Source organism: Dipodomys merriami, unplaced genomic scaffold, assembly GCF_024711535.1.
Source record: "Dipodomys merriami isolate MVZ:Mamm:240054 unplaced genomic scaffold, mDipMer1.0.p SCAF_215, whole genome shotgun sequence".
NCBI lineage: Eukaryota > Metazoa > Chordata > Mammalia > Rodentia > Heteromyidae > Dipodomys > Dipodomys merriami.
This window is the reverse complement of record NW_027203549.1, coordinates 472,163-488,169: the sequence shown is the minus strand read 5'-3', so window position 1 is coordinate 488,169 and position 16,007 is coordinate 472,163. Positions and strand designations below refer to the sequence as shown.

The window sequence follows — 16,007 nt, the reverse complement described above, 5'->3', positions numbered from 1 at the left end:
GGTCTTTTATTGTTCCATATGAATTTTTGGATTGCCTCTTCTATTTCCTTGAAGAATGAGGGTGGAATTTTGATAGGTATCGCGTTGAATTTGTAGATAGCCTTGGGAAGTATTGCCATTTTCACGATGTTAATCTTGCCAATCCAGGAGCATGGGAGGTTTTGCCAATTTTTAAGTTCTGTGTTGATTTCCTTTTTCAAGATTTTTAAGTTTTCATCATAGAGGTCCTTCACTTCTTTGGTTAAGTTAATTCCTAGGTATTTTATTTTTTGTTTGGCTATTACAAATGGAGTTGCTTTCCTAATTTCAGCCACACTTTTCTCATTGTTGGCATATAGAAAAGCTATTGATTTTGGGGGGTTAATTTTATAACCTGCTACTTTGCCAAAGTTTTAAATCAGATTGAGTAATTTGGGAGTGGAGTCTATGGGATTCTTTAAATACAAGATCATGTCATCTGCAAAGAGGGAGAGTTTTATTTCTTCTTTCCCTATTTGGATCCCCTTAATGTCTGCATCTTGTCTTATTGCTGTAGCTAGGCATTCTAATACTAGATTGAAGAGAAGTGGAGAGAGTGGGCATCCTTAACTTGTTCCTGAGTTAAGAGGAAATGGCTTTAGTTTTTCACCATTGAGTATAATGCTGGCTGTAGGTTTGTCATATACAGCCTTTATTGTATTGAGGAATGTTCCATGGATTCCTAATTTTTCCAGAACCTTCATCATAAAGGGATGTTGGATCTTGTCAAATGCTTTTTGGGATTGCATACGGTTGCAGAGCTTCTGCAGGGCAAATGACATAGCTAGCAAGATCAATAGAAAGCCCACCGATTGGGAGAAGATCTTCACTAGCCATACAACAGACAAGGGTCTCATATCTAAAATGTACTTGGAACTCAAAAAATTAAACCACCCAACAACAAATCCTCAAAGAAACAACTGCCCAATAAATAAGTGGGCAAAAGGCTTAAAGAGAAGCTTCTCTGAAGAAGAAAGAAGGATGGCCAATAGACACATGAGGAAATGTTCAACATACCTAGCCATAAAAGAAATGCACATGAAAACAACATTGAGATATCACCTCACTCCAATTAGAACAGCAAAAATCAAGAACTCTAACAACAACAGATGCTGGAGGGGATGTGGACAGAAAGGAACCTTACTTCATTGTTGGTGGGAATGTAAACTTGTTCAACCACTTTGGAAAGCAGTATGGAGGTTCCTCAAAAGACTTCACATAGATCTCCCCTATGATCCAGCAATCCCACTTTTGGGCATTTACCCAAATGTTTACAAACAAGACCACACTAAAGCTACCAGCACAACTATGTTTATTGCAGCATTATTTACCATAGCTAAGATATGGAACCAACCCAGATGCCCCTCATTAAATGAATGGATCAAGAAAACGTGGTATATATACACAATGGAATTCTATGCCTCCATCAGAAAGAATGACATTTCCCCATTCGTTAGGAAATGGAAAGGTTTGGAAAAAATTATATTAAGTGAAGTAAGCCAGGCCCAAAGAAGCATAGGTCCCATGGTTTCCCTTATTTGCAATATCTAGTATAGGTATGAGTCAAGCGGAAAAGGTCAGATAATGTGATGTTAGGAAAATGAACCCTTAGTTATGTATTTTAATGTTTCCGTTTCTTTCATGCATGTGTTTCTAATGCATTTATAAGATTATTTCCTTGTTGCTTTGTATGTCCCTCCCCCACAGTGTAACCCCCGCTTTCACTATATTTGATGTCAGTATAACATGTGGAGGAGATGGGGACAAACAAGTGGTTTAAGGATTCAGGTGGACCTGTTGCAACAATGAGAAGTACAAAATGTCATGTCAAAACCATCTTTACAATGTCGGTGTGTGGGGGGGAGGGGGGTATAATTGGGTGGGGGGAGGGGGAGGCTGGGAAGGGAGGTGAAGGGTAAACAAAGGAGGAGGCTGCAATGCTTGGTAAGAAATGTATGCATTATCCTGCCCATGTAATTATAGCCCCTCTGTACAGTATGTTCTCAAATAAAATAAAATAATATTAAAAAATAAAAAGCCCAGGACCAGATGGACTCAGCAGAATTCTATAAGACCTTTAAAGAAGAACTAATAGCCATATTCCTCAAGCTCTTCAGAGAAACAGAGAAGGAGGGAGCTGTCCCAAACTCATCCCCAAACCATGCAAAGACCCAACCAAAAAGGAGAATTACAGGCCAATTTCCTTGATGAACACTGACACAAAGATTCTTAACAAGATTCTAGATAACAGAATCCAGAAACACATAAAAAATCATACACTATGACCAGGTAGGCTTCATCCCAGAGATGGAGGGATGGTTAAAAATACGTGTCAATAAATGTAATCCAACACATCAACAGAGCCACATGATTATCTCCACAGATGCAGAAAAGGCCTTTGATAAAATTCAACATTCATTCATGCTAAAAGCTCTGGAGAAAATAGTAATAGAAGAAACATTTCTTAAAACAATGAAAGCCATTTATGACAGACCAATAACCAATATTATACTGAATGGGGAAAAGCTACAATCAATTCTTCTAAAATCAGGAACAATGCAAGAATGCCCACTGTCTCTACTCCTCTTCAATATAGTCCTGGAACTCTTAGCCAGGGCAATAAGGCAAGAAAAAGACATTAAAGGTATCCGCATAGGGAAAGAAGAAGTTAAACTATCGCTTTTTGCAGACGACATGATACTATACCTTCAGGATCCCAAAAATTCCATCCCCAAACTCTTTAAATCATAAATCACTTCGGCAAAGTAGCAGGATAAAAAATAAACCCACAATAATCAGTTGCCTTCCTGTACACTGACAATGTAAAGAAGAGAGGGAAATAAAGGGAGCAATCACATTCACAATGACCGCCGAAAAAATAAAATATTTAGGAATTAACCTAACCAAAGATGTAAAAGAACTATTTAATGAAAACTATAAAAAGTAAAAGAACAAAATTGCAGAAGACTCTAGGAAATGGAAAGACCTCCCTTGCTCTTTGATAGGCCGACAATATAGTGAAAATGGCAATACTGCCCAAATTAATATACAAATTCAATGCAATTCCTATTAAAATCCCAATGATGTACATCTCTGAAATACAGAAAACAGTCCAAAAATTCATATGGAACCACAAAATACCTAGAGTAGCCAAAACAATTCTAGGGAATAAAGACAACATGGGAGGGATGTCCATGCCTTCCTTCAAACTCTACTATAGAGCCATAATAACAAAGACAGCATGGTACTGGCACAAAAACAAACCTGAAGACCAATAGAATGGAATAGAAGATCCAGAAATAAATTCACATGCCTACAGTCAGCTGACATTTGACAAAGGAACCAAAGACATACAATGGAAGAAACACAGCCTCTTCAACCATTGGTGCTGGGAGAACTGGGTGGACACATGCAGAAAGCTAAAAGTGGACCCCAGACGATTACCATGCACCAACATCAACTCAAAATGTATTAAAGACCTTAACATTAATCTTGAATCTCTAAAACCACTGCAGGACAGAGTAGGATAGACACTTGAACTAATAGGCACAGGAAGGACTTTCCTGAACAGAGTCCCAGGGACACAACAAATTGGAGAGAGACTCGACAAATGGGACTACCTTAAAATAAAAAGCTTCTGCACAGCTAAATTTATCACAACCAAGCTAGAAAGACAACCAACTAATTGGGAAAAAATATTTACCAGCAATATATCAGACAAGGGGTTAACATCCAGTATATACAGGGAACTCAAGAAACTAATCCCTCCCAAGCCTAACAAACCAATTACTAAATGGGCAAGGGAACTAAAGAGAGACTTTTCAGATCAAGAAATAAAAATTGCAAAGAAACATATGACAAAATGTTCATCATCCCTGGTGGTGAAGGAAATGCAAATAAAGACAACCCTGAGATACCACCTTACCCCAGTCAGAATGTCTCACATCCACAAATCAGCGAACAACAAATGCTGTAGGGGATGTGGAGGAAGAGGAACCCTACTACACTGCTGGTGGGAATGTACAGTTATACCACCACTTTGGAAAGCAGGCTGGAGGGTACTTAGAAAACTAAAATTGGACCTCCCTTATGACCTAGTCATACCACTTCTAGGCATCTACCCTGAACAACAGGAACCAATATACAAGGACACATGCACCTCCATGTTCATTGCAGCACTCTTCTCAATAGCTAGGATATGGAAACCATCCAGATGCCCCACCACAGATGAATGGATCCAAAAATTGTGGTATCTATAAACAATGGAATATTATGCAGCCATTAGAAAATGACAAAATAATGGCATTTGCAGGGAAATGGATGGAGCTAGAAGGAATCATGTTGAGCGAGGTAAGCCAAGAGCAAAGACAAACGATATATGGTCTCCCTGATAAGTGGATGCTAAATCCAAAATGTTTGGTGATATTACAAAATTAACAAGACTTAAGAAACAAGGAACTCCCACTCATCTGGTCGAACCACTACTAAAAGTCCCGATGCTGCTGATCACATGTATGGTGGATAGTGTACACTGTTTTATGTTATAGATTGTGATAGACAATTTGCTCCAGGAAAGTTAGAATGAACTTGTGACTTTATATGAGCATTAATATTCCACAATTCTGTGAAATTTAGGAAATTATGTAATCACTTAACCACAATTTAAAAAAAAAAGAACTTCAGGGAAGGTAGGGAGTGAAGGGATGGTAGGGGGAAAACAATGGAAGGGGTAACAATACTCAATAGGAAGTGTACTCATTACCTTGCTCTTGTAACTGTAACCATCTGTATAGTGTCTTTACAATAAAAAAAAAATTAAAAAAAGAAAAGAATCTGAAGGCTTGAAGAAAACTCTGTCCCTGACTTTTTCGAGTGTGTTTTTACTCATACATAAGTTTTCTGTAAATTTCTAGTTGAGCGTACTACAGAAAGAAATAATTTCCTGGGAAGTTCCGGGAAGATGGTGGAGTAGAAGCTGAAGCCTAAACAAGCTCTCACATAGAACACAGATTTAGAGTTCCAGTGAACAGTCCTAAGCCAGAGAATCACACTAAGTGTTCCATCACAGGAAAAAGTGTTAGACCAGAGAGGAAAAATCCAGGCAAGGAGACAGATCGGAGCACTTGCCAGGAGATGCCACTGCTGCAGGAGCTGTGGCAGCGGCGGCCATACCCACCATACCTATAACAGAGAAAGTCCAGTACGAAGGAGCCAGACATGGTGGGCAAGCAGATTCTACACAACACCAGCAAGAACTGACAAGGAACAGACATCTTCATCCTGTACTTCGCGGACCAGAGACGACCCAGGAACCAAGACGCTGTGTGAGTAGAGGCCTAACATCCTCACTCCTTCTCGGGGAGCAGAGGAGGGAAGGCCACACCCCCCAGTACCGGAGATCTCCATCTTCGATACTGAAAAAGCTCGGCGTAGCTGCTAGCTCAAACTCAGGCATTGGATGAAAACTAGAGACTAAAGTGACCTGACAGACTCGGCTCCACCCAGGGAAAAGTCACCCAGCTCAGGCGCCAGCCTCAGGAATGGCTTTCTTTGCTGGATAATCAGAGCCAGAGGCTGCCCCTCCCTTTAGCAGCCTTGACAATCAATTTAAATTTATTAAACATAAACCCTCAGAGTGGCTCCTGTCTGGGCTCTGTGAGTTTCTCACAAACTAACCCCCGGGAAAAGCTACTGTTTGCTGAAAGGCCTCAACTCTACCCAGAACCTAGCCTCATCACAGCATCTCCAAACTTCAGGAAAAAGCCATCTCCCTCTTTTGTGAAACTCAAAGTAGATCTCCCTCTCATTGAACTAGCCTGGGAAGAGGATCACAAAAACCTGGGTTAAGGTGAGCATTTATCTGCCGGTTCAAAAAAACAGACTTAATGAACCAACTAAGCCACAGGAAATTCAAACACCACAAGGAGACCAAAGAATGCAACAAGAGGCTGGTTATGAACAAAAGGGAGATACAGGATTTTTCCCACCTCTCCCCCCCAAAAAAAAAATTCAGTATTTTTGCACCTTTTATAAATTTTTTTTCCTCCTTCATAGCAAAGCTCACACCAATGCTCCTCCAACTATTCAATGAAATTCAAAGAGAAAGTTCACTACAGAACACATTTTATGAAGCCATCATAACCTTCATCCCCAAACCAGACAGGGACTCATAAAAGAAAGAAAACTATGAACCCATTTCCTTGATGAACATTGATGCAAAACTTCTCAACACAATTTTGGACAATCAACTTCAACAATTCATTCAAAAAATCATACACCACGATCAAACAGGATTCATTTCAGGGATGCAAAGCTGGTTCAATATACGCAAATCAATGAATATTATTCATCACATCAACAGGAGCAAGAATAAGAACCACATGGTTATCTAAATAGATGCAGAAAAGCATTCGACAAGATCCAACAACCATTTATGATGAAGGTTTTGGAAAAATTAGGAATCCATGGAACAATTCTCAATACAGTAAAGGCTGTATATGACAAACCTACAGCCAGCATTATACTTAAAGGTGAAAAACTAAAGCCATTTCCTCTTAACTCAGGAACAAGACAAGGATGTCCACTCTCTCCACTTCTCCTCAATCTAGTATTACAATGCCTAGCTACAGCAATAAGACAAGATGCAGACATTAAGGGGATCCAAATAGGGAAAGAAGAAATAAAACTCTCCCTCTTTGCAGATGGCATGATCTTGTAGCTAAAGAATCCCATAGACTTCACTCCCAATTTAATCAAGCTGATTGAAAACTTTGGCAAAGTAACAAGGTATAAAATTAATGCCCGCAAATCAATGGCTATTCTGTATGCCAACAATTAGAAATGTGTGGCTGAAATTAGGAAAGCAACTCCAATTGTAATAGCCCCACAAAAAATAACATACCTAGGAATTAACATAACCAAAGAAGTGAAGGACCACTATGATGAAAACTTTAAAACCTTGAAAAAGGAAATCAAAACAGAACATAGAAAATGGCAAAACCTCCCATGCTCCTAGATGGAAAGATTAACATCGTGAAAATGGCAATACTTTCCAAGGCTATTTACAAATTCAATGCCATACCTATCAAAATTCCAATGTCATTCTTCAAGTAAATAGAAGAGGCAATCCAAAAATTCATATGGAACAATAAAAGACCCCGAATAGCAAAAACGCTCCTCAATGGTAAGAACGCTGCTGGAAGAACATCAATACCAAATTTCAAACTCTACTATAAAGCCATAGTAATCAAAACAGCTTGGTACTGGCACACGAACAGACCTCAGAACCAATGGAATAGAATTGAAAACCCAGAAGTGAACCTACAGACCTATAGCCATCTAATCTTCGATAAGGGAGCTAAAAAAGAGAATGGAAGAAAGACAGCCTCTTCACTAAATGGTGCTGGCAAAATTGGTTAACTACTTCTAGAAAACTACAGAAAGATCCTTAAATATCACCCTGCACCAGAATCAACTACAAATGGATCAAAGACCTCGAAGTCAAAGCAGACACTCTGAAAACATTACAGGATGGAATAGGAGAAACCCTAAGTCTCCTTGGCTCAGGCCGAAATTTTCTTAATAGAAAGACAACGAATCAAAGAAAGGTTGGACAAATGGGATTTCATGAAGTTGCAGAACTTCTGCATGGCAAAGGACATAGCTAGCAAGATCAATAGGAAGCACACAGATTGGGAGAAGATATTCACTAGCCATAAAATGGACTAGGGTCTCCTTCTAAAATATACTTGGAACTCAAAAAATTAAATCTGCCAACAACAAATCCTCAAAGAAACAACTGCCTTATAAAAAAGTGGGCCAAAAGTTTAAAGAGAAACTTCTCTGAAGAAGATAGAAGGATGGCCAATAGACACATGAAGAAATGCTCAACCTCCCTACACATAAAAGAAATGCAAATCAAATAACATTGAAATACCACCTCACCCCATTTAGAATGGCAAAAATCAAGAACTCTAATAACAACAGATGCTGGAGGGGATGTGAACAGAAGGGAACCTTACTTCCTTGTTGATGGTAGTGTAAACTTGTTCAACCACTTTGGAAAGCAATATGGAGGTTCCTCAAAAGACTTCACATAGAGCTCTCCTATCACCCATCAATCCCACTTTTGGGCATTTACCCAAATATTTACAAACAAGACCACACTATATCTACCAGCACAACTTTGTTTATTGCAGCATTATTTACCATAGCTAAGATATGGAACCAAACCAGATGCCCCTCAGTAGATGAATGGATCAAGAAACTATGGTATATATACACAGTGGAATTCTATGCCTCCATCAGAAAGAATGACATTGCCCCATTTGGTAGGAAATGGAAAGTCTTGGAAAAATTTATATTAAGTGAAGTAAGCCAAGCCAAAGAAACATAGGTCCCATGGTTTCCCTTATTTGCAATATCTAGTATATGTATGAGTCAAGCAGAAAAGGTCAGATAATGTGATGTTAGGAAAATGAACCCTTAGCTATGTATTTAAATGTTTTTTTTTTCTTTAAAGCATTTGTTTCTAACGCATTTATATGATAATTATTTGTTGATTTGTATGTCCTTCCCTCACAATATAACCCCTACTTTCACTATATTTGATGTCGGTATACTTTGTGGAGGAGAAAGTGAAAAACAAGTCGTTTAAGTATACAAGTGGTCCCGTTGCAACAATGAACAGTACAAGTAGTCATGTCAAAAACGAACTTTACAACTTTGGTGGGGTGGGAAGGATAGGGTGGGGGTGGGCGAGGGCAGGCTGGGAAGGGATGTGAAGGCTAAAGAAAGGAAGAGAGTGCAATGCTTGATAAGAAATATACCCATTATCTTGCCCATGTAATTGTAACCCCTCTGTACAGTATGTTCCCCCCCCAATTTTTTTTCTAAAACTTTTTTTAATATTTAATTTTTAGCTTTTTTCAAAAAAATGTTTTCTAGTAAGTTTTTTTCTCTTATAATTTTTATTTTCGGTGTATGCGTGTGTGTGTGTTTTTCTCTCTTTCTATTTTTTCTTTTTTTAATTACTTTTTGTTTTTTTTTAGCTCTACTGAACTTCTGATCTTTTTTCTTTCTTTCTTATCCTTTTCACATTTTCTTCTCTTTCGTTCTTCTTTATGTGACTTTATTGTTGTTCTGCACATCCTAAGGCAAACCTGTAGTCGATTATTAGACCTTATCCTACGTTGTTGTGTACACACTTAATCCACAAATTTATTACTCAATTCAAAACCTCTTAGACTTAAATTCCTTAAAAGCAGTACTACTTCTTTATAGCTATATAATATTTTAAGTAATTTTATTTTAAAAATTTTCACATCTCCTTTATTTCCCTCCTCTCTCTCATATTCATGTTTTTCTCTAAATAGATTGTTTTCATTTCTGCATAATATTTTTAATTTTTACTTTTCTATTTTTTCTGGTCTCTTTTTTTTCATTTCTCTTTCTCCTTCTTTTACTCTCTCTCTACTTTCATCCTATCCAACCTAGTTCCTGCTTTGAGATTAGGACTTACGTTAACTCTCCCTGTGCCTTCACACATCACTCTATTCCTATTTTTTACCCACATCTCTCCCTAACCCTAATAATTTCTAGCTTACCAAATTCTTCTTTGCTATTCGTAGCCCATTAATATATAGTTGTTTGATGTTGAATAGATGTATCTGTTGAACTAGATTGTATCTGCAGAGTATTGACTGTGCAAATAAAGACTTTGGTTGATGCTTGCCTTAAATTAGTGTTCTAGCACACAAGTGGTGTTATTTTCATCCCAAATGGGCAGAGTAAGCCGGAAAACCACAAGAAAAATGGCAAGTCCCGGTATCTCCACTGCCACTCATGATAATCAGGGACAGAACAGATAATGAAAAATCCAGAGGAGAGTTCCCAAATAGTTCTACAAACACTGCTGGAAAACATAATAAAGGAAAAGATTGAAAACATACAAAGGACTCTGTATGAATGTGATAGGGAGAGACAGGAGGCAAACAAAAGGTCAATGGAGGCAAACAAAAGGTCAATGCAAGAAAAGATTGAAAACCCACAAAGGACTCTCTATGAGCCTGATAGGGAGAGAGAGGTGGCAATCCAAACGCTTATACAGGAAAATCATGAGCGTGAGGGAGCTACTAAAAAACTGATACAAGTTTTGCATGAGCAGCTTGAGAATACTCAAAGACAAAGGCAGGAATGGCGTGAGCAGGATGAGAAAACTCAAAGAAAATTACAGCACTGGCAAGAACATGAGGAAGCCAAGCCAAGAGTAATACAGGAATTGAGAGGGCAGGATGAAAATACACGAAGATCACTAAAAGCGTTCATGGGATCCATTAACAAAGAGCTGAAAGAAGTCAGGGAGACCAAAAAGGGAATGCTGAAAGGAATCCAACAGAATGAATGGCAGTCCTAGGAAACCATAATCAATCAACTAAGTGATTTGAGAATAAAAACTGAACACCAAATTAAGGAAGTAAAGAAATTCATTCAAGATCTAAAAGAAAGTTTCAACAAAGAATTTGAAGCCATCAAATCTGACCAATTAGAAGGAAAAGAAATAAAAAACAAAGTAGAAAGTCGTGACAGCAGGTTAAACCATGCAGAAGATCGAATCTCGGGGATTGAAGACAGCCTAGATATTATAGAGAAAGAACATACAACAATCCAAGACAAGTCCAAGAAATATGATAGATCTATCCAACACTTGGAAGACACCATCAGAAGGCCTAAACTAAGGATAATGGGTGTAGAGGAGCACCTAGAAACAGAAGTTAATGGTCTAGGAAATTTGTTAACAGGATCCTAGCAGAGCACTTCCCAAACATGCAAAAAAATAGGGCTCTTCAGATACAAGAAGCTTTTAGAACTCCAAATAGACCAGACCAGAATAGGACATCCCACTGTCACATTATAATCCACACAGGATCAACTCAGACCCAGGAAAAGATGCTTAAAGATGTCAAGGAGAAAAGATTAATCACCCATAAAGGGAAACCAATTAGAATAAACTTAGATTTCTCAACAGAGACAATCAAAGCAAGAAGAAAAGTCAAGCAGAAAAGGTCAGATAATATGATGTTAGGAAAATGAACCGTAAGATATTTATATAAATGTTTTTTTTCTTTCATGCATTTGTTTCTAAGGTATTTATAAGATTATTTCATTGTTGTTTGTATGTCCTTCCCCTACAGTATAAATCCTGCTTTCACTGTATTTGATGTTGGTATAATTTGTGGAGGGGAAAGGGAAAAAATCGTTTAAATAGGATAAATGTGGACCCATTTCAACAATGAGAAGTACAAGTTGTCATGTCGAAAGCGAACTCTACAACTTTGGTTCGAGGATGGGGGAGGATTAGGTAGGGGGTGGCAGAGGCTGGGAAGTGATGGGAAGGGGAATCAAAGGAGGAGGCTACAATGTTTGATAAGAAATGTAGTCATTATCTTGCCCATGTAATTTTAACCCCTCTGTACAATATTTGCACAATAAAAAATAAATTTAAAAAAAGAAATAATGAGCCATTTGAAGGCTAGCATAGAACAAAAGGAAATAACGTTGTTTTAAACATGTTTCACTCCAGGGACTGGGAAGGTGGCTCAGTGGTCGAGCGATTGCCTTGCATGCATGAGGCCTGGGTTCGGTTCCTCAACACCACATAAGCAAAAATAAGCCAGAAGTGGTTCTGTGGCTCTATTGTTAGAGGGCTAGCCTTGAGTTGAAGAGGTGAGGGAGAGTGCCCAGGCCCAGAATTCAGGCCCATGACTGAACCTCCCCCCCAAATAAAAGCTCTACTTCACAGAAACAAATACATGGAGGTTTTAAAGACTTATCGATGTATATTTCACCCCTGAGATGATTTTCTTGTTTCAGGAGTCATTTATCAATTCCTTTAATTCAGTCCTGAGTTCTCCAAAACAAGAAGGATTCCAAAGAAGCATCTAGTGAGTATGATCAGGAAAAGGAGCCTCTTCTCAGATCACTACTCCTTTAAGGAGGGTTTCAATGAAATACCTGCGTTTTTTTTGTTTGCTTGTTTGTTAAGTTTGTGTTGGTTCTGGGGCTTGAACCCAGAGGCTGGACCCTGTCTCTGAACAGTTTTCTTTCCTGCCCACCAGCCCCCAAATCTAGTATTCTACTGCTTGAACCAAAACTCCACTTCTGGCTTTTTGCTGTGTAATCACAGACAAGAGTTTGACAGACTCTCCTGCCAGGGTTGGCTTTGAATTAAGATAATAAGAAAGCCAAGTGACATCAACTGTGTAGATTTCTCTTTTCAAACATGAAATATTAGATGAAGTTTATTTTAAAGCTAATATTTGACAATTTTTTCTTTTTTTATTGTGAGCATACCGTTCAGAGGAGTTACAATTACATTGGCAAGAGAACAAGTACTTTTTTAATCAAGCATTGTTTCCTCCTCTTTGTTTCCCCATCTCATCCCTTCCTGTATTATCCCCTCCCCCCTCTTGGTCTTTCCCCTCCCACCAAAGTTGTAAAGTTCTTTTTTCAACGTTACGACTTGTACATCTCATTGTTTCAATGAGTCCACCTGTATCCCTAGTTAAACGATTTGTTTTTAGAGAATATGTCCAACAAATAATCCATAACATTACTCAGCAAAATTAGGTGCACTGAATCATTTTGAAATTATTTGTATTGCTTGGGAAGATTATTGATATTTTCGTTCCTTTTGGGGAAACTTAAAGTCATATTTCACCTTTTTTATTGGTTTTAGGGCTTGAACTCTGATTCTGGGCAATGTTCCTCAGCTCTTCAGTTCAACTTGAGTGCATTACCACTTTAGTTACAGCACCACTTCTGGATTTCTGGTGGTAAACTGAAGATTAGTGTCTCATGGACTTTTCTGAGCAGGCTGACTTTGAACCACAATCCTCTGGTCTCAACCTCCTGAGTGGTTAGGATTACAGGTGTAAACAACCAGCACCTGGCTCATATTTGCATTTATGTGCACTGAATGACACTGTGTTGACAATAAATGGAAATTTTAACCAAATGATGACATTGCAGCTTTTCTAAAATTGAGATAGCAATAAATATGTCCTCCATTTCCATTTTGTTACATTAATGACTCATGAGCTAAGGGACCCTTACACTAGCATCCTCTGACATCTGTGTGGGTGAATTTAGTATCAGGAAATGTTCATAGAGAAATATAGAAAGACTGTGATTTTTAGAAAGCAAAGGAGATCACCTATGAAAGAACAGCAAAGAGGAGATTTATCACACAGAGATTAAGAACGAGACTAAGAGATTTAGAATGCTAAAGACAATGAGGAAAAGCCTAGTTGACAACAAGTTCTTCAATAACCAAAAATGGTTCTTTAGAACAGTTTCTGTTATACCTTAGTTACTATCATTTATTCCTTATATCTGCAGTTATTCTTTATCTTCTCTCACAACATTTAATTAGCCCTGCCTTTTTGGTGCCATAATTGACCAAAAGGTTTAAAAGTCACACTTAGACTACCCTTCTCTTCGTGATTAGCAGTGATGACACAAAATCCTGGAATGGTTGAATTTCCAGAATTAATCTTCACCTGACATCTAAGCACATTCCTGGCATTAATAGCTGTGACAATGAACAAAACTTTTTTCAACACAGTATCCTAATATAAGTACATGAATTAGGGACTATTGTCAAGTGTCAATATGGAAGGAGCAATTATATACTACAAGTATGGGTTCTTTATTTTGCTTTTACTAACTAAATGTTTTTGTATTGTTTTGTATTGTTTTGTTTTGTTTTTTTGTTTTTGTTTTTGTTTTGCCAGTCCAGGGGCTTAAACTCAGGGATAGGGAATTATTCCTGAGATTTTTTTTTTTTTTTTTTTTTTTTTTTTGCTCAAACTAGCACTCTACCACTTGAGGCACAGAACCACTTCCAGAATTTTTCTTTTTATGTGTTACTGAGGAATTGAACCCAGGGCTTCATGCATGATAGGCAATCACTGTACCATGAAGCCACTTTCCCAGAGCCCTAAATGACTTTCTTAAGATGGCATTACATTTTTATTCAGTAACGATGTATCATAATTTTGGCCAGGTGCTAGAAATGATGTCAAAAGCAATACAATACAATAAATCCAGTAAGGCTGGATGGACAATGAAGAACTGTCATGGTCTAGCCAGGGCACAGAGGGGCTTATCTCATGGAGCTGTTTCAACAGGCTGAGCAAGACAGCACCTGAACTACAGCCCACCTCCAGAATGAGAGGGTCACCTTGGGTTCTAGCCACATGCGGATGCCCAACCCCTTCCTCCAGCACCCATTCAACCAGTTCTTGTGAAAGAGGGAGAAAAAAAAAGTCACAATTACAATTAAGAAGGTTGCTGGTGGCTTAGAGCTCTAATCCTAACTACACAGGAGGCTGAGATACGAGGATCATGGTTCATAGCCAGCCCCGGCAGGAACGTCTGTGAGACTTTTATATCCAAAGAACCACCAGAAAACCAGAAATGGTGCTGTGTGATCAAGTGGTAGAGTGCTAGCCTTTTGCTGAGGAGCTCGGGAACAGTGCCTAGACACAGAGTTCAAGCCCCACGACTGACAAGAAGTGGACTTCCTACCACCAGAAGTCTACTGAATAACAACCATTGTCTTAGGGAGCACGGTAGCAAAGTCAGGCTGAGCTTCCTGTGAAGTTGAAGTCATAAGTAGGTCACCTGGTTTCTCTGTGCCTCGGTTTCACCAGCTGCAAAACTCCACAGAATGAAGGATCCCCTTCCATATGGGGATAGGGTAATGATGAAAGAGAGCCATGTTTTGCTTCATAATCCCACATCTGTTCCACGATTAATAAAAGGCCCCATCTGAGCCCTTTCCAGGTATCTTCTTGTCATTTGCTCATAGAACTGCAGAGAATCTTATCTGAAGGCTGCTCCCTTTGTGCCTAGCTGTGTTCCCGAGATCCCTCTGCATAAATCCCTAGTTTCCTAACAACTGTCCTGTGAGGAAAATGAGGTCTGATGGTTGCCGCCCTACCCAGAGCTTCACCTATGGTCAAGAATCGGCTACTGTGGACTAAAAGTTGGGGATAAGCCATCTAAATTGATGACTGCGCATGTTGCTATATGTCTACCATCCCAACTACAGAGGACCAGGCCTGGAAGAGCATACCTGTCACAAATACGAGAACCTCGATCCAGCCCATCCAGAGCATATATTGAGTCTCTGTTTCAGAAATGCCCAGGACAAAATGTTGTTTCCTCAGAGCCAGGGAGAGGAAACAAGCAGGGGTTATGGTGCTCCCAGGGGGGGTCTGACCTCGGTAGGGGTGGTTTGGGGGCAGCCACTCACCTGTGCTGCTGGGAGAAGCTGCTGGAGGCTGCTCCAGGTGGGGCGAGCAGTGATGGCAGTGGTATTGTGGACAAATGGGCCCAAAGTAGAGAACCAGGTCCAGGTATCAGGTTGGGGCTTTAATCGGGCTGGCAGGGGGACATTGCCTGATATTTGAAATCTCGAAACTTGGGAAAGGGGGAAAGCGGCTTGGGTGCAGGCAGGCTTCTCAATTTCCTACTATACTCCGAAGTCAACTTGAGTCTCATCCTCACCACTCAAACACCTCACCTTCCTCAACTGCTGGTAGTGGTGTAAACTAACAGTGAGAATCCCAGTTCTACCAAGCAGCATGGAATGTTGGGGTGGCCACAATTCTTGTATCCCATTGGTCAGAAAGAACAATGAAAGAATGGGGGTGTGGCTGGAATCCTGTGATGCAAACAGCATGGGCAGAGTCAAGAAGTTAGCATCTCCCCAGCCCTTTTCCCAGGGAAGAATGTCAATTCAGTTGGAGACAAGAGGGTGACCAGCTTTAACCAGATGGTTGCACAGATTATTGTGTATGTCTGTTTGTTGCTAGTCCTGGACCTTGAACTCAGGATCTGGGCACAGTCTGTGAGCTACTTTTGCTTAAGGCTGGCCGTCCAATGTTCAGCCACAGCACTTCTGGCTTTGTTGTCACTGAAGT

The 16,007-nt window shown here is 39.4% G+C and overlaps 1 long non-coding RNA gene across 1 annotated transcript in view; it reads right to left on the bottom strand.

The window, feature by feature from the left end:
- Positions 1-15,604, bottom strand: part of LOC138834441 (uncharacterized) — a 33,670-nt gene extending 18,066 nt beyond the window's left edge. The window contains exon 1 of the long non-coding RNA XR_011374107.1: positions 15,338-15,604. This is a non-coding gene — a long non-coding RNA (uncharacterized lncRNA). The remainder of the gene's footprint in view (positions 1-15,337) is intronic.
- Positions 15,605-16,007: the final 403 nt, after the last annotated feature.